The sequence below is a fragment of the Bidens hawaiensis genome, unplaced genomic scaffold (assembly GCF_021521415.1).
Source record: "Bidens hawaiensis isolate Kalapana, Puna unplaced genomic scaffold, B.hawaiensis_p1.1 tig00035837_1, whole genome shotgun sequence".
Classification (NCBI taxonomy): Eukaryota; Viridiplantae; Streptophyta; class Magnoliopsida; order Asterales; family Asteraceae; genus Bidens; species Bidens hawaiensis.
The window spans coordinates 182,470-202,055 of record NW_027496217.1 but is presented as its reverse complement, the minus strand read 5'-3'; the positions used below and the strand labels follow the sequence as shown (position 1 = coordinate 202,055).

General features: G+C 36.4%; 2 pseudogenes across 1 annotated transcript; both read right to left on the bottom strand.

Moving 5' to 3' along the window:
- Positions 1-1,485: 1,485 nt before the first annotated feature.
- LOC143587692 (leucine aminopeptidase 1-like) lies at positions 1,486-4,260 on the bottom strand (annotated as a pseudogene).
- A 7,161-nt stretch (positions 4,261-11,421) lies between these two features.
- Positions 11,422-15,196, bottom strand: LOC143587690 (uncharacterized; annotated as a pseudogene). The gene is made up of 7 exons (XR_013144943.1): positions 14,985-15,196; positions 14,791-14,832; positions 13,288-13,370; positions 13,093-13,194; positions 12,765-12,979; positions 12,576-12,670; positions 11,422-11,815 (listed from the first exon to the last, which is right to left on the bottom strand). The product of XR_013144943.1 is annotated as an uncharacterized LOC143587690 (transcript).
- Between the last annotated feature and the right edge of the window lie 4,390 nt (positions 15,197-19,586).

Below are 19,586 nucleotides of genomic sequence, written 5' to 3'. Positions count from 1 at the left end.
ATCCTTAGGCTACTTCCTAGTGGCCATTACTCATTATAAGCCATAAAATTAACAAACTGAACTCGAAATATAGCTCAAAACAGCCAAACTCTTGATTACAAATATGTGAATTTGCTAAACAGGGAGGTTTAAAAAACAAAATTTCAAAATAGAAAGTAGCAATTTCAAATGTACGACCAAACATGAACCAGTTTAGGGATTCATGAAATCAGAATCAAATCCATCATAACTTCAACTACAAAAGCAACATCAAAACATGTATTATACCCTAATTGAATCAAATGAAGAAATTTAACAAAATCCTCTGATCAACAAGTGTAAGCTTCATAAAGTTTACATGATCAGTTTCCTATTCTGCAATCAACAACTTACAAGCAATTGGAAACAAAATCAAATAGCTGATTCGGTCGTGATCTTGTACGCTTGAAGCCTTGAACAAACGAATAATTAACAGAACAAGATGAAGAACTAACTTACCTCAGGTTGTCAGGGATTGAATTGCACGAAAAATATAGTCAATTAGAGATGATAAATTGCTATTGAGGTAGAGGGAAGGTATCTCGTGTACTCATCTCGCCAATCCCTCCTCTAGTCTCTCCTCTTCTTCCTTATCTATGGAGTACTCTGACGACGACGACGACATTTCCAAATATTGAAAAATAAAATAAATATGGTTAAATGACTTATTCGGTTTGCAGGCCGATTTCAAGTTTCGAACCGTTGGTTTGACTGTTAAACTAGCAAACCCTCAAAATTGAACAACATAATCTAGACTGATCGACTTGTTTCGGCCTAAACGGTTCGATCGACTATCTTGGTTATCAAAATAGTAAGAGCAACCATAATCGTTTTGTAAGAAGAGGATGAACAACCTTGGTAATCTTTATAAAGTTGCCGGAGTTTTAACATGTACACGAACTCGATTTACAAGCTGTTCATTATATCATACTTAATATTAAGGAGTGCAATAAATGATTTAATTAGGATAACGAGGTACTCTATAATTGACCACCTAAAGGTTGGGAAATGTAGCGTCTAATTTGTTTGTTTGTTAACATTTGATCCTAAATTTATAAGACCACATGTAGTGGGGCGCCATCTTCAATCATGGCGTCCCATAAGGGCTCCATCCATTACACACGATCTGAACAACAAAGTAGAACTACTTACGAGAAGACAAACTTAAGTTGTACTGATAGATTCAATAACATTATTACTAGTTTTAAATCCCTTGAAACTACTTACCCCGAAGAACCCATATGCAATAAAACTTATTTGGGCATTGCAACAAGATGTAGTGTCTGTCCAGCTGGCCGAGACCTAAACTTTCTTCAAATAGATTTAAGACATCAAAAAAGTAAAAACTTATAAAAATAGCATCCATCACAAACTACCTGCGGCAAGCAGCATATCTTTCTCAAGTGAGAAAAATTCAAAAAACACAATGAAACCCTTTATTTCCCTCATTGAGATTTCTTATTTCTAAACCTCGAAAATCTCATTTCGCAAGCATCAGCACGAAGAGTTGGCTACCACCCATTCGACCAAAGTAGGAACAGCAAACCCTGTAGCAGATTTCTTTTTATCGTTCCAGACGGGGCCCGCCATGTCAATATGCAACCACTGTACTTTCTCATCAACAAATTGCTGTAAGAAAAGAGCCGCAAGAATAGAACCACCCTGCCGCCTCCACTATTTGCCATATCCGCCACACCTGATTTCATCTTCTCCCAGTAACTCTCCTCCATTGGCATCCTCCAAAGCTTTTCTCCCGCTGATTCTGAGGCTGCAACTACCTCCTTTGACAGCTCATCACTCGGTGTGAACACCCATGTTTTAGAGAGTTCATCATCAATATTACACCCTTACCATCAATAAATAATGATAATAATAATTTCTTTATGGTACATACCTGCAATTGACGGCCCAAGAGCAATTATGCATGCCCCAGTCAGCGTCGCCAAATCAACTATCTGCCAAAAAAATGTTAACAAGACAAGTTAATGGATTTATAAAAAATACATGCGAATAATAAATAAAAATAATAATAAAAGACAAACTAAAAAATTATACCTTGTCCACACCTTGGTTACAAGCATATACTAATGCATCCGCTAGTGTAAGCCTTCCTCAGCATCGGTGTTGTTTACCTAAAACAAATATTAACATTGATTATATAAAGTTCTTCATTTATGAATATTTAATGGCTTGCATACATAAACAAGGGAATTACCTCAATCGTCTTTCCATTTGAGGCTGTCACTATATCTCCAGGCCTCATTCCTGTTCCACTTATCATGTTTTCACAAGCTGCCACAATAAAATGAACCTGCAATCAAGTACATGTATGCTATAAATCACTCTTCAGCTTAAATAAATTTCAAACGTTCATATATTAGTGTAAACCCTCACTGTTGAGGGGAAGAGGAGTAGAGACAACCCAAACTCACTTGGGATGAGTGGATCGGGCAAGATTGAGCAACCTGCATATTTCTTAGAATAAGGTCGAGAATAGGAGTTCGTGGAGACATAGGATTAAGGTTAACAGCAAACGGCGTTTAGGGGAGGGGTGCACTTTGGACCAAGCTTTCTTTTAGGGGCTTAATTTTCCCTTTAACTTTTGGTGGCCCTTTCATTTCTTATTGTTTCTAATTTTATATTATACTTTTACGTCAATATTGGAAGCAACCTCTCTATCCGATGGGATAGAGGCATGGTTTGCCTACATTTCACCCTCCGAAGACCAACCAATAGCTTAGCTACGGGTGGGGGTATGGTTGTACTTTAGTGTAAATAACTAGAAAATCACGTGAAAACAGAAAGTTATTTAAAAAAAAAGAACAAAAAAATTACCTCTACACCAGGTGGTTTAATTTGACCAAGAGCTTTTGCTGCACCCAAAACTGCAGCTGAGCCTCCCATATCAAATTTCATAAGCTCTATTGAGCAACCTGGTCCTGTTTTAATATTGTAGCCACCACTGCAAGCAAAAAAGATCAATATGGCACGCCAAAAACAATCTCTTACTAACTAATTAACTAACTAACGATAGCATCGAAGGTACTGATTTACTAAAAAAAATAACAGAATTACTACCTGTCAAAAGTGAGTCCCTTCCCTACCAAAGCCAACTTCTTTTTAATGGTCCCACTTGTCGGTTTATAACATAAATGAATAAATTTAGGAGGATTTGCAGAAGCAGCAGCCACACCAAGATACGAACCCATCTTCAATTCTTTACGTTGTTCGGTGTCCAATATTTTCACACTGAAAACATCACGATAAGTCGAAGCAATCTTTTCAGCCTCTTGTGCTAGTGCCCCTGAAGTTTATTATGTTCAATCACAAATAAATTGTTTGCACAATGTTTATAACAAACTAGCTAGTGGGAAGAAAGGATGACTAACCAGGGGTGAGAACATTGGCCGGTGAATTTACAAGCTCTTTTCCCAAAACTACCCCTGTGAAAACCTGCTCGGTGTAGTTAAATTTCTTTTCTAGCTCGGGTCCAACTCCAAGTCCAAGAATGTCAACGGATTTCAAACTAGGCTTCTTGGATTAGGATCTAAATCTGTTATCTTCATAAGTTCCATGTAATACCCCTAACACCATAACACAACACAGCAATCAAACTCCAAAAGCACTGAACTTCATAAGGGCAAAACAGTAAAAAAAAAAACACCAAAAATACCAGTTGCGATGCAGCAGTGAGCTTGGATACCGAACTTAAGTCATCAGAATTCACAAGCACAATGGCAACATTGTTCGCTTGATAAGCCTTTGCTGACGTGGCAACAGACTTGCCAAGAGCCCGGTAAGCTGAGGTGGACAAACCGGTTGTGCATTTCCCAAGGCCAAATAAACCGACCCGTTTGGGGCCGTGACCTGAAAGCCTAAGAAGAACGGATTGGCCGGGTTTCGCTGTGAAATCTTCTTCGGTGGATACTTTGGAATAGTAATCCACCGTGTTGCGAGTCGATGTTATTCAAGATGGGGTTCTGAAACTTAGAATCATTGGCTTTGGTGAAGTCCTTTTGGGTGAGAGCAAGTGCAAGCATGTCCCCTTCCATTCTGTTGCTATATTGATGTCTTTTGCAGCAAATGAGATCTTCATGTATAAAATGTATTACTATAATCATAACTAGAAATCTAGGTTTAATTAATATTGAGAAGAGATTTGGATTCAAGATATACCTTGGGTGGATCGATTTGAAGAGGAACGGTGAGGCCGAGGGTGGCCTTAGCAAGATCAGGCGCCATGCGAAGTAAACAAGGGAGGTTTGATAGGGATGGCAAAATAAAAGTCGAGTGAAGAAGATGATCGCTGAGGTGGGTTTGAAATGTGGGAAATTTGTATTCCATGTAACTCCAATTTTATTTACAAAGAATAGCTTACTTTATAGTTTTTGTCACCAGCGAAAGAACGGAATATACTACATACTTCATGTTTTAAATCCCTTTCACATTAAGTTTTTTAGATAAAACCTGGTTAAAATTTTCCATTAAATTTGATCATGTACAAAACACATGAGAGTAGTTTTGTAAATTTACCTGTTGATTTAATATATAAAACCAAAAAAAACATCCATCTTCTCATAACCTCTAGACCAACACCACAACACCATGTTCCATTCTTCCTAACTAAATTAGGTCCTATACTCCTTTCCTTTTCTCAATAACCACCACCACCAACCTAACAACACCTCTAGTTGCCGACTGGACCACCACCGCCGCACATCTGGACAATCACTATCGCACCACCACTAGTGGTTCGTACGATTCCATCTACTTGGTTATACTCCAACCTGATATGTTCTGTACAAGAACAATTGCTACAAACCCTAGGGTTAATCATATGAATAGTTTGAAGAAATTTGATGTTGAATCAAAAGAAAAAGATCATGCATATTTTTGAAACCCTAGATCCCTAAAGAAATTGGAAGGTCTGAGAGCATGTTTGGGATTGAGTTTGAAAAATGCTTATTGGCTTTTTCAAAAAGCCATTTTGAAAACCCAGGATTTGGGCTTTTGAAAAACTGTTTTTTAACCCTTTCAAAAAGCTAAAATAAGAAAGATTTTTGTGATTGCCAAACACATTTTAATTTATTGGCTTTTTGAAAACACCAATAAGCCGATAAACATTTTTCAAATTCAATCCCAAACATGCTCTGAAGGTTAATAATGTTAGATCTCGGTCGTTTCCTTCTTCAATCCTTTAAAACCTAAATTCGATTTATGCCCCAAATTTGTGTTAATGGTGGTGATTGGAGGAGTGGCGATGTTGTTGGTGGCGATTGAAGGAGCGAAGGTACCGTGGTTGGTGGCTATTGGAGAAGTGGCGGTACTGGAGTTGATGGCGGTGCATCTACCGGTGGCTGGGAGGGCATTGCGGTGGTGGTTTCTGGTGCATCTAGAGGTGGCTGGTAAAGATGGTTGCATATTGTAAGTGGAGGCATGTCGCAGTTTGTGTGGTGGTTATGTGGTATGGTGTTGGTTTGATAGTGGTGTTAGCCCGCTAGGTATGTAGAGAGACAAAAAATAATAGGAGGTGGGTGACGGTGATAAAGGTTGTGGAGATGCGGTAGTTGGTTTAGTGTGGTGGTAGCAACGGGTGGTTGATATAATGCTAAATATATATAAATCTCGTGTGTATTTTAATTAATATTTTATTAGTTCCTGTTCGATTTTTATTAGGATTTGTATACTACTAATATATTTGTATATTGTAGGTCCTTAGACTTGTTTATGGTTGAAAAGAGTGAAAAACAAGCTAAAACAAACCAAACCGAAGAACCGGAGGATCAGGAAACGAACCGGACCGGACCAGCAACCACCCCCCCCCCCCACCCCCCACCTAGCACGCTGTGTCGCGCAGCTAGGAGAGAGGAAGGCCGCCGCGCGGCGCCCCGGGCCTTTAGTTTCTAGAAAATTCGATTTTATCAGTTTTGGGACTTGAAAAGTCTATATAAACACCTTTAAACTTAACCCTAATCATACCCTGAAGAACCATCCGAATTTTGGGAGTTCCAAGGCTTAGGATTGCAACTTTTGACGGCTTTGGAGGGGAAGAATCATTCGGTGAAGCGCTCATTGTTTGAAGACGAAGAACACGGGTTCTATCTTTTATTTTCTTTTGACTTTCATTATTTTCACCATGAATTCTTCTAAGTTTCTTTTGTTTAAATTCACGATGCTTGGCTAAATTTTATGAACTACTTAGGCATAAGATGAACCTATTTTGACGTTGTGATTGATTTGGGAGTTGTTTATCATTATGGTTTTATTAATTAGTAAAAGATACAATCATAATAAATTGATGCATATGGATACTTAGGGTTGTTTGATGAGTTTTATTCCATAACTGCCTTGATTATTGTTTGTCATATGATAGGTCTCTATTAGGTCAATTACTTTGTGTTCTTGATTATTTTATGATTGATTTGCAATAAGATCATAGGAATAATATTATCAAATAAACCTAAGTGTGCTGCTAACCTAAATAGCTGTAAGGTGCTAGGTTATAGATGTAACATTTCGGATTTTCCAAACCCGTATTCGTTTACGAACGAAACATTTTTAGACCTTTATTATTATTGAAAATCAAGTGTTTATAAATAATTAAGTTTATAATTTTCACTTTAGGCCCCTTATACTTTATATGTCGTTCAAATCTTAAACTATGCATAAAAAGTTCGTTAAATGACCTAAATCCAAACTATAGGGACTAAAGTTGACAAATGATGATATTTTCCTCCTTTTGGCTGGAACACCACGTGGTGGGGTGGCCTAGGCCCACCACGCTGCTCTATGGGCTACTTGCACAACTCGTTACGTTTACTATTGTTTCCTAGTTCGTTTTTGGCCCGAAATCGCTTATTTTAGGACATAATCGAGTGTTTTAAGACCCAAGAAGACTAATATAGCTTAGATACATGTCCATACTCATTAACCCTTGATCAAGAACAAAATTTACTGGTTATAATGTTGATTTGATCATTAAAGGCCCATCTAGTTCTAAAACAAGTAAGTTACCATATTTAGTTCAATTTAGTGTATCCTATATAAACATATCATTATTTCTCTATCACAAATCATCCCTAAACCCTAATTCACAATTCCTAGCCGTCACCTACCTTCAACCTTCATCATCTTCTTCGGTTTTTGCATTATTGTTGAAGATACACTCATAAACGATTGACTTTGCTTATGCACCGACCTTTGACTTCCGTTTCTCATCGATCCTTTCACTTTCCGGGTAAGTTGTAAACATAAGAAACATTCATATATATTTCCTAGTCAATAACCTTCAATCAATTTCGGTGGTTGAAGGGTATTGACTGGTCAATTCGTTTAAAACTCGTTAAAGGGCAAAATAGTCAACAAGTTTGACTATCCGTTTTCTCATACTTCTGGTCGGATTCAACGTTCGGTCCAGAAGACTTTTATTCTCGTAACGTGATTTTAAGGCTACTGACCAAAACCCGACTTCCAACTCGTTGTTTGGATTCTGGTCAGTACCAGCTCGCTTAAACGTTTAATTCAACATAACTAGAGTTATACTCATCCGTTTGGATTGATTCCAGCGGCATTAAGTTCGTTTTTATTTATAGTTTCGTATCACAAAGTTTCAGGTTCTAATTTGTTATCTTGTTTGACGCGTATTGAACGACTCGCTTATCAGTCTACTTGTTTATTCTTCATTATATTCACTTGACTTCCATCTAAGGTGAGTTTATCATTCCCCTATTTTACTCAATTTTCACAAATGTCTTGGGGACATATGCGTACGTATTCATATATTCATATATATATATATATATATATGTATATATTCAAACAAATGCATACGTGTTATTGTGAAGTGATTTAATCAAACATACGTGTTACTTGCTTACTTGTATTGCCATTCAATCAATCATATGTTGGAATTACTATTCAATCAATCATATAGCGGGTGTTCCTGTTGGTGACCAATGCCCGATTCGCTTGGCAACGGTCCACATACTTGTTTACGGTTTGATTTTATTTACTGCACTTATCACGTTATGCTTATTTATTGTATTGTGTCAAAACTGGTGATATTCTCACTCAACTTTATGTTGACAAAAACTCCATTTTATACGCATATACAGGTTGATTGTATTGAAGATCGAAGTTTGGACACTTAGACGAGACTTTAGGATATAATCAAGTTAACATTTATTTGGGTTTATATTTGTATGTTTAAATTGTTTATTGTATTTGGTTGTTGTCTGTATAATTGTAATAAAATAATTAATTAGATGTTTTCACCTTTACTTTGATAGTATCTTCGAGCTGTGAGCAATCGGATCACGCCTCGACATTTCCGCATTAGGTTGGGGTGTGACAATTGATAGGTCTTTATTAATTAATCTTGCTAGATTTAGTTCTTCGTAAAGAATCCGTCTAGTGTTGATTATTTAATATTGTCTATTGAATCAATTAAATATATTAATTTGCCTTTGATTTCTGCGCTGTAAGGTAGGATTTCATTATAAAAGAACTGATTCATAAATAATTGTGTGACCGTAAGGAAATTTGATTTTTAATAATGGTGTGCGCTAAAACTTATTAGAAACACATAGGTGTCTTCTTAAGAAGGGTCAGGGATCCTGTTCAGGTTTTCTCTTAAGCGTCTATTTTACGATCCCAGTTCCATAACTAAATATTTTCCCGGTTAATTAAGCTGAAACGTAGGGGATTCTAACCTAGATAGTTTTTCATCATCATTTGATTTAATCAATAAACTTGTGTTTTCATTTAATTTACGTGTTTTCTTAAATTAGTTTTAATAATAGTTTGAATTTAGCATTTTAATTACCCCCCCCCCCTCCTTAAACAAATATAAACAAACAAGTCGTGTCTATAGTTTAGTCTAATTAGCTAGTTAACATAATTTAAAGGTTCGATATTCGGACTTACTTAGCTTTACTAGAATCGATCGGTTCACTCGCCGGTTAATATTTTAGTCAATTTTTGAGAGTTTAGAGTATTACTTAGTGTATGCATTGGCATAATTTAGTTAATAATTATTTGACTACTTTTAGCACATCAGTGACAGAGGTGAGTGACGTTGATGAAGGCGGTGGTGGTGGTGGTGGCAGCAGAATGTTTAGAGAGAGGCGAGAGAAGGAAGATGGTGGATGTCTGATGGATATAAAGATTTTTTTAATATAGTTATTCTTTTATTTTTAAATATTAAATAATAAACGATGTGTAAAGATACAAAACTAATCTCATGTGCCTTGCACATGATAAGATTTTTAACGGGAAATTTTAACTAGGTTAGGCTAAAAGGACTTAACGCGGAAGAGATTTAAAACATGAAGTGCGTTTTTTGTTATTTCTTTTGCTAAAGGACGTCTATTGAAAAAATGATCAAATATAAAGGACGTCTTTTGCTATTTTGTCATTTATTTATTATTATTCCTTCTACTAATAAAATTTAATGTACATATCCCTAAACTTAAAAAAACATGTTTTTAATCGTATTGCAAGACAGAGTGTTATAGTGAGAATGTTGGTGTCCTCCACCCTCTATATGGGTCGAAAAATGGGGCTTTGGTCAGTGAGAGAGGGAGAAGAAGGGTGGTGTGGCGCTATGCTATGGGTGTGTTGGTTGAAGGATGGGTGAGGTGGTAAGGAGTGACGCCCCCACCCACCATAACACTTGGTCTAAGTATTGTAATGCATATCCTATTTTTCTAGAAGCACTCCCCATCCTCTTCTCCGTATACACAATCATTCGGTTTCTACTACTATAGATGTAATCCTGATTATCAAACTAGCGTTGCAGAAAAGGGGGGGGGGGGATCCACCCGCCACATTATCCAACATTCAACCTTAAAACCAGTCCACCTCCATGGCGCCATTCTTCTGCCCCTCTCTCTCGCCAACCCACTAGCGTCCAAAAGGGCTTCTTTTGTGAGTTCAACCCATTTCAGCCAATCACCCTTCTTTTTATTTGGTTTAGACTCTGGTTTTGGTGTTCGGTTTTGCATTTATATTTTCATGTTTTGATTTTCTCTTGGTATTATTCTAGCTTCTTAGCTAGTTTTTAGTGGATTTACTTTGTTTTGCTGTTAAAAAAAATGTTCACCTTCCTGTTAAATTTGGAATAAGTATGTTATCTCCTTTTTCCCTGGCTTTGACTAGTCCATCAAATTAGACAAAATAGCAAAAGACGTCCTTTATGTTTGAACGTTTTTTCGATAGACGTCCTATAGCGAAACAAATGGCAGAATACATACTTCACGTTTCGAATCCCTTTCACGTTAAGTCCTTTAGCCCTAACCCAGTTAAATTTTTTCGTTAAATCTGATCATGTGCAAAGCACATGAGGATAGTTATGTAATTTTACAATTACTTTAATAGTTAAAACTGAAAATTAAAAATATTTAAATATCTCTCTCTCTCTCTCTCTCTCTCTCTCTGCCATTACTTTGAACATACATTAATCATCAAAATAAAATCCTCTTCCACTGCCGGATTCCATCCAAAGTTCCGTTGTCTCCAGCATGCCTAAACTCTCAACAGCAACCCTTATTTTTTTTAAAAAAAATTTGTATTATAATTAACAGAATATTAAGAAGAATTGTGTTATACGACAAAGATGATGAACCATAATCATAATCGATGGCTTTATACATCGCCGATCGTGGTTGCTGGTTGAGGCGGAGCCGACGTTGGTTGCAAAGGGAGCCGGAGCCAGAGGTGGTTGCAGGTGTGTATCTTGCAAAAGTCCTAATTTTGGGGATCTAGGGTTTCAAAATACTCATCACCCTCTCCTCGATTTCATCCCCTATATAACCTAATCGATCTTCTTGGATTTGGAGAAGATGGGTGGTGGTAGCTGAAGATGGGATGGCTGGTGGCGGCGTAAGGTGACGGGTGAGGAAGGTGTGGACGGCGTACGGCAATGGTGTAGCGGTTGTGATGGTGTGGACGGGTGGTGGCGGCGTAAGGCGATGAGTGGTGGTAGCTGAAGGTGGCAGGTTGGCTGGTTGTTGTTAAAAGGGATGAAGAGGATGATGAGAGAGAGAGAGAGAGAGTGAGTGAGTGTGTGTGTTTATATATTTTTTAAATGTTTTTAAATATTCTATAAATACAATGATAGAATGACTTATATACCGTGCTTTGCACAAGATCAGATTTAACGATAAAATTTAACTGGGTTAAGGCTAAAGGACTTAACACGAAAGAGATTCGAAACGTGAAGTATGTATTCTGCCATTTGTTTCGCTAAAGTACATCTATCGAAAAAACGTTCAAACATAAAGGATGTCTTTTGCTATTTTGTCGTCAAATTAAAAAATATATTTTAAACAATCAAGATTATAGCACCTTTTATTCAGAAGCTTAAATTCTTATTTTCATAAAATTCATAATGTTACACGAAAAAAAAGGTCAAAATGGAGCCACAACACTCAATTGAATGAAACTTTTAAGAATGTAGTGATGCTTGCTTAGCAAGAGACCTTAAAAAACACAAAACAGACAACTTAACATGTAAAACAATCATCAAGAAACTGTGGAAGGTGTTGTTCCATCTTCAACAGGTGGTGGATCAAGCGGACGTACAGTTCTTGGAAGCACGAATTCAGCAAAAACTGGATAATGTGAAGACGGGTATGGCCGTCAATGTTATCATTCACTACTTCACATAAAACGGGCACCAATGATCGCCCTCTGAACAGAATCCAGTCAATGTGTAAATCTTGAGTTTGCCGATCCCAGCACAAGCAAAGGGCCCGAAATATTAATTTTAGAAACTCCATAGCTCCTTGTTTGTTACCTAAAAGGGTCAAAAAAAGGCAGGTTGGATAACATGTCAGGGCCAAAAGAGGTGATTTGTTGCGGGTCAAAAGGGTCGAGTTGACCCAAAACCGTTTAGTTTCATCTATTTTACTTTTCTGTTAATAACTAGTGTGGCAAATAAGATTACATTATGTATTAAATAAATAAAATGATTTATAAGGTTTTGTGCCGAGTCAAGCCCAATCTCAACTAGGCTTGAGCTCTGCTTGTTTCAAGCTCTATTTCAAAAGCTCGAGGTCATTCGTGAGTAGTTTTTAAGCTTGAGCTCAGCTCGGCTCAAGTTGTTTATTATTTGTTAATTAATTTATCTATATTCATAATTATTTTTATATATATTTAAGTACAATTTTTACATGACACAAAATATAGATTATTTAGTTATGCTATCATAATATTATTATTATTATTATTATATACATTTAATCTCTCTAATAAAAATTATATAAGGCTCGTATAGGCTCACGAGCGGCTTGAGCTCGATAAGTGAAGTTGTGCCCTGGCTCAATTTAAGCTCGGCTCGATTTGAGATTTAGGCGAGCTGATTTAAAAAGGGCTCACAAGCGGTTTGGCTCGTTTACACCCCTGACTAAAAATACCCTTTTGGTTTTAAGAATAGTCTTTACTATTTTACCCATTTGGCCCATAAGAAGCTAAAAACATAATCCAAATTGAGAACGGTTCAAATTCAAATTTTCACCTATACTTCAATAGTTCAATGTAAAAACTAAAAATGATACCTTCAAATCCATGATACGTGCGTATTAGCGACATATTTTTTCTCAGCCGAGCATTAGGCCACGCATCTCTCATATCACCTACAGCACCATGTTCTCTGAAAACGGAGTGTGTACTAAATAAGAATTAGTACTTAGTCACAACATTGACTTGACTTTTAAGTCAAGTTGTATCTCTACTTTTATGATTACCTTGATCTCCCAAGAAGAAAGCGTCCTGTGGTTGACTCTTTTTGTGTATTAAAACCTCCACAATATACAACTGGCAAGCTAGGAGGCAATGATGCGATATGCTGTCACGTCAGCAACGCACTTCGTCTACGAGCGCGAGGACTAAACTCGTCCATATTTGTGTTCACTATTTGGAACGAAAAACCAGGAGGTTCAACTCCTTTTAGTTGAAACGTGTAGATTTTATGTTAAGAAACAGCATTATTGAGCAACAAAACGTCACAAGAAAATTATATTAATGCGTTTAAAGATTATAATGATAAACCACATATATGCTAGAAAAGGATATTGCCCATGTTGCAATGCAGGGGGATACGCTTCCCCATGACATGCTTCCGGGGACCGAAGGTGATTCTGACAACCAAAATGTCCCGCCTTCTAATAACTCCACCTTTTATAAAGGAAAATATAAGATAAAAATCAAATGATTGTAATCAATATTAAAGATTTAAGTTTTTTTTTGGTAACATGATGCATTTATTACCTTTTCCTTGTCATAGAAAATGGTGCAGCATTGATCTGCAACATCTTCGGATCCTTTCCTTGAAATACCGAATTGATCATAACCTTGTATGTTTAACAAAAATAATCCCGATTTTAGTATCGTTTAAGATATCATTTGCAATATTTTCATCACGGTTTCAGTAATATATAGACTGGGATCCATATTACATCAATCTCTTCACACTCCTTTGTCCTCCTAGAAAAGACATTACTTTCTATTTTGGGTTGTCTCAAGCATACACAAGTTTCTTTGCTATTTACAATAAAATATTATTAATTTCTTAATTTACCTATTTGTCAAGAGTTGTTTTAAATATTCAATTAATAAACAAAGTGATGGGGAAATTGATAGTTATGTAGAAGTTCAGGTTCGTGCAAGTGGAAAGTAGCCACGAGAGTTTTGTGTGACAAGAGGTACTCAACATATTAAGAGGGAATTCTATAGGGTTACAGCTCACTCAGATATGTTAAATGGAACCAATCGTTGGACCATCAAGAAGATAAAACCGCAAAAGTTGGCCGTAGCAGAGATGAAGATGTTGAGGTGGATGTGTGAGCACACAAGGATGGAAACAAAGCTATTTAATCACACAAGGCTATTAAATAGCCAAAGTACATAAGTATTTGTAGGAGTACTTGTTATATACAATCTAATATATGCATTTGAATGCATATTATGACGTGTTAATAGTATTTTTATACTGTAAAAAAAGTATTTCTTCTTTTTGGGTCTCCCTGGAAGCAGCCACTATGAAATGGAGGTAAGGTTTGTCCCCATATCACCCTCCCCAGACCATGCTTTCTACCTGAGATATTACTGGGCATATTTGTTTGTTCGTTTATCAAACAAAGGCTTTTTATCAAACTATGTGTTAAGTCAAGAGTTGCAGTTATTATGGGACATGGGAAGCGTCATATAATGGGATAGAGCCTAGAGGTGATAACTATGAGAACCCGCTACTAGTAAACTGATGGGATCTCACCAATACTCTGCTAACCACTAGGACCAGGTAAAATGCACTTGCGTATGTGTGGCCTTCAATGATGTTAAAGGCTTAAAACTAGTGGACGATGGATTTGACCTTGATACCTCTAACAGACTCGGGCTTACCACTTTTCCGCAATCCACCCCTTAAGGTTACTCCAAAAGATTTCATAGCACCTAATTTACTCGAATCAAATCCTCATCCTAACATTCGCCATAACTTGTTTCGGTCCACTAGGAAAATAAGTGAACTATCAAGAAACATCTACTTCAAATACAATCTAACCACCGCCCCAATCATTTCAACATACTCTCGAACTTAATCGAGTATCATTGTCCAAACTTCACATAGACAATATTTAAGCCATATAGGGGCTTATATTAAATCATATGCAAACATAACAAAGATACACCCAGATCAGCAGAATCATAGTTATTTGCAGCAAGATCAATTTCAAGATAAAATTATAAAACAGTAAAAATAAATAAATAAATAACCTGGCAAGCATTGTTGAAGATACTCCAACTGAGACTTGACACCTATGATTATGAACACATCAAGAAAAGAGTAAAGCTTCCATTTTTAGTAGCAAAAATCCGAAATTAAATGTTTCAAATCAATAAAATCAGAAAAAGAAACAAACCCAATTTCAATAAATGAAGATGATTATGTTTATTGGAGATCTGCATACCTTGTTGAGTGCAGAGTATGATCGGTGAGTAACTGGTGATGACACTAACACACAAATCCTTCCTCTTATCCCAGCAATTTGGACCATCTTCCGGTTGATCTTCAAGAAGATTGAAGGTCATTACAGTTAAAGAAACACTCATTTTGCTTGCTAAAAACCCAAACCTAACTTTAAACCGATCCCAGATCTTTCACCCCCCTCACATGGCGTTTGATTGACAAGAGAACTAATTGGGTACTACTAGAAGAAGATGCTACAGCTGGTGTTCTTGCAGGTCTGGACTTGGATTTTTGAAATTGTTCAGGTTGAAGAATTTGTGCAAATCTTTTTAAACAGTTGGTTCTAGAAATAATTTAGGCTTGTTGGTTTTTTTATTAAGTTCAAGTATTTGTCATTAGACTATTTTCAGCACTCATAACAACAAATTTTGAAGGCACTTTTATTGGTTTTTTAATCTTTTATTATTAAATAACACCATAATAATGGTGTCATCGTTTTAATTTATTTTATCGCAGATGGGAAGCATGTTGATTATTTTTGTATAAAAACCCAAGAAATCAATTAATTAAACAAATTTGAAAAATGTATGTACTTTATGGCGTAGAAATTAAAACCTGGATTATGAAGGTAATCTATAATTCTATATATACTAAATATACAAACCTTGGTTATTACTAGATAATAAGTAAGAGATGTTAAAAAGCTATAAATAACTAAAACGTGTTTTATAAGTGCATTACATCTCGTGTAAGAAAAGCAATGCACCTTGGGTTTAGACCATATCGTCTCGGTTTGATTCTCACTTTTTAAAACCAAGTATACACGATAATAAATATTGCTTAGTTACTTTCATCATAACTTTATATACTATAGCAACTATTATGTAATTATATATATAGTATAATTAGAAGGTTAGGTGCCACAAAGATTTTTTTAATTTTTTTATTTGTTTTGTTTTGTTTTGTTTTGTTTTATGTGAATCATTTTGGTGCCTAAATGATTATGATATGTTGGTGGGTTGGTAGTTGCTAAATTTCTTAAAGTCTAGAAAAGGTAAGTTTGCAAATGCAGGTTCAAGCCTTCAGGGTTACATTAAGCAAAACTTCTAGGAAGTTAAAATTTCTTTTGCGGAGAACTTTCTTCGAACAGATTTTTTTTCTTGAACTTCTTTCTTTGAACAGATTTTTTTATTTTTTTTAGGTTATTTTTTTTCTATTTTTTTATATGTTAATTTAAATAAGACTTTTTGGTGCCGCAAGTACACAATTTGGTTAGTTGGCAACACCTTCTTGGTGCACGATATTTTTTTGTTTTATCTTAGTTCCGGTCTGTAACAAACTTAAAGAAAATCAATCGAATGCCAATTTTGTTTTTGTTTTGTATCTTTTTTGTTTTGTTTTAGTTTCGGTACCTTAATAAATGTGTCAGAAACTGACGGAATTCAAGTAGACTCACCATGTTTGTTTTTAGTTATAGTATCATAACGAACGCCCATGTTTTACCAACCGACGTCACCCCATTGGTCCGTCTCAATTTTTATATACCTTTTGTTTTAGTTCGGTTACAATAGCGAGCGAAACCAAAGCCAACTGAATTCGTGTCGACTTACCGCCTCAACGTTTGGATTTTACCACCGCCAAAACTCTAGTTATATACTAAATAAAAATTATGCAATGATACGTGCATTTAGGCTAGCGACTCAAGTCAATCTCAATAACTGAAGTTTGGACTTGGGCTCGTTTAAGTTTGGCTGGATTCAAGCTTTTAACGAACCGATATTGAGTAGCTCACAAGCAGCTTTGCTCATTTACAGGCCTAATTGCAAAGCAACTTCTACCCAATTGATCATGGAGGAGAACTGAGACGAAGAACCAGAAGAGATATAAGGACCTTGAATGGATTAGATGGTGTGAATCTCAATTTTGAGGCCTTTCAATCCTCCTCTTATATGGATTGAAGGTTTGGTGCAATACTGTAATCTATTGTACATATTTTAGTTCGTTGCTAAGGTTTTGATTAAATTGTACAAGTATTAAACGAATTTTTTCTGGTTTGATCTCGGCCACCTCTTCACTTATTTTTTGTCTCATTTTCATCTTTTCCATTTGCAACTCCTTAAACCAAGTTTGGGTTGTCGGTTGAAGACGATCTCGTTCCCTTCGCCTTGTCCCTCCCAATCGGGCGTTCCGGTTCGACCGGATCCTCATCGCTAAACTCAAAATTAAGATCTTGGTTACAACGGGCGTCAGAACCACCGGTGCTAAACTCTCCACTTTCGGCAGTTTTTGTCCGCTTCACTGACTCAACCTCATTCGATACCGAATGCCACTTCGGACACAACCGAACAATTTCCCCAACTTGTGCATAGGGAAACACATTCTTATGTTTGGCAACATATCGTTCGTTTGCCAACTTGTAATGATCGACGTCACTACTACCACTCTTTGGAATACTCTTGACGTTGAGGTGAATAGTGTTATACCATCCTACCTTTCTATTTATCTCCCTCCACTTTCCGTTTAACGAACCATGTGACAGATCCGTCGGACTTGTAAAATTTCATGATATTTCTTCGTGACTGCATTCCAAAAACTCGTTCTCGTTTGCGCGTTACCTAATAACATATTAATAAAATGTAAAACGCAAACAGATTTAAACTATTGAGATCGTTAAAAAGAATTATAAAACGAAAAATAATACCCTTTAACGCATTCTCGCTTTCGCTAACCCAAGCTCTTGCCAAAGCGACCTCTTCGGTTGCGTTCCACATGAGAACCTTTTCTCGGTGCGACGGTTCAATGGGTTGGGGTTGGGTTACATTAGTGGCTCGCTTTTTCGTCGTCTTCTTCTTCGCGGGTTCGGGTTCTGTTTGGGTTTCCGACACCAACTCTTGAACATCGTCGTCAATTTGAAGGGTTTCACTTGAAATACCTTGTTGCTAGAGGTATGCGCTATACTTGAGCCACTCGTCGTAGCTTGAACCGAAACTTGCGTTACCTCCAGGATCGCGTTAAAGTTGGGATCCATTTTGGATTGTGTAGATGGTTAGAATTATAGATGAGAATGGTTGAAATTGTTTTTTTTTTTGGTTAAAATGGGTTAGTATATATATTATTAAAAGGGAGGAAAAATTATTAATATTTTTTTTAAGACCGTTCCCAACTGTCATATACAAATGAAACTACTAATGGCCCTCATTCTCCTCACGTCACGCGTGAACCCTTTGAAGGCGGAGCGGTGTTCACTGGTGAGATCGGATGACATGGCAGCCACGTCACACCAGCAGGGTATCGCTATCGGTGTATACCCGTCCATTGGGCGCATGTTTATTTCCTCCGGTAACTTCTTGGTTTGAATGCCTTTAAAATTTTTATGAACGAAACATGCATAAAAATGGAACAAAGTTATACTCTTAATTTCCTAGGAATGTTTGCCTACTACAAAAGGTTAAATCGGGATATTGACCATCTCAAATCAGTCTGTAACACAAACTCACATCACAACAACCTTTAGCTACTGTGACTCTCGCTGGTCGCTGCCCTCCTCTAATTACGTGTATTGGTAGCTTGAGCCCAAACAATAATTTTAGTGCGTTTGATGTTCAAAAGATATTAAGGTAGCACAGTTGTATTTGTGTAATTCAGATCTTATTTTGTTTGTTTTCTAATAAGTAATGATGATATTTTTTGTATTATGATATTCTCTTTTATTATGTTCCTCGTCTCGCCTGACCCGGCCTGAAAGACAACTGACCCGAAAAATTTAAACACCGAAAAAATGAGACCCCGTTGGTAAAAGATCCCGAGTCCACCACTGCAACCGGAAACGTTTGGGTCCTCTTAACACAGCTGGATCGAGAACATTTGAGATTACATGTACCACGAGCTGATGATTGCATAGCAGTATTTAGTTTCCTGTCTAATTTTTGACAGTTATGTAACAGTTGCAGTTGCTTTGTTTCTTAGAAAACTGTTGTGGTTGCAGAGTCAAAAGAACATTATACTGTCGAAAGTCGAAACCTCCAAATATGTTTTTCCAATGGGCTTCTTGCATCTTATATTGTTACTAAACATGGATGATATTATTTGATTCCGTGGTGTTTCCTGCATCTCATATAACTTTTAATTTTGCATGTTATTATTTTATTTTATTCTTTCAAATTTTATTTTTAGTATTTAGTTTCCTGTCATGTTCTTTTCCGATTTAGGAAATATGGTGTAGTGTTTTCTTATGTGAGTTATCCCTATGCACACATTTTGTGAAGAATGAAAATGGCAAACGAATATATAAATATAATAGAGAATCAAGAATTATCAAGATGTTGGGAGTAAATTACATAAATCTTACCTTTTTTAGGTGATTTTTATCAATCGGTTATCAATAAATAAAAAAAATCATAAAAAAGTAAAAAGATCAGAAAAAATAAATCAAAAAAATCACAAAGTTCTCCTAGATTTGCGCCTCACCATTAAGAAGCGGGAAAATTGTGCCTAGGCGTACACTTTGATCGCTTCTGATAACTATGGTTAAAATTTAAAGGAATAAAAAGGTATCTTAAGAGGAAATGTCCAGCCTTTTGTTTTACCAGTCTAAGGAGGGGCG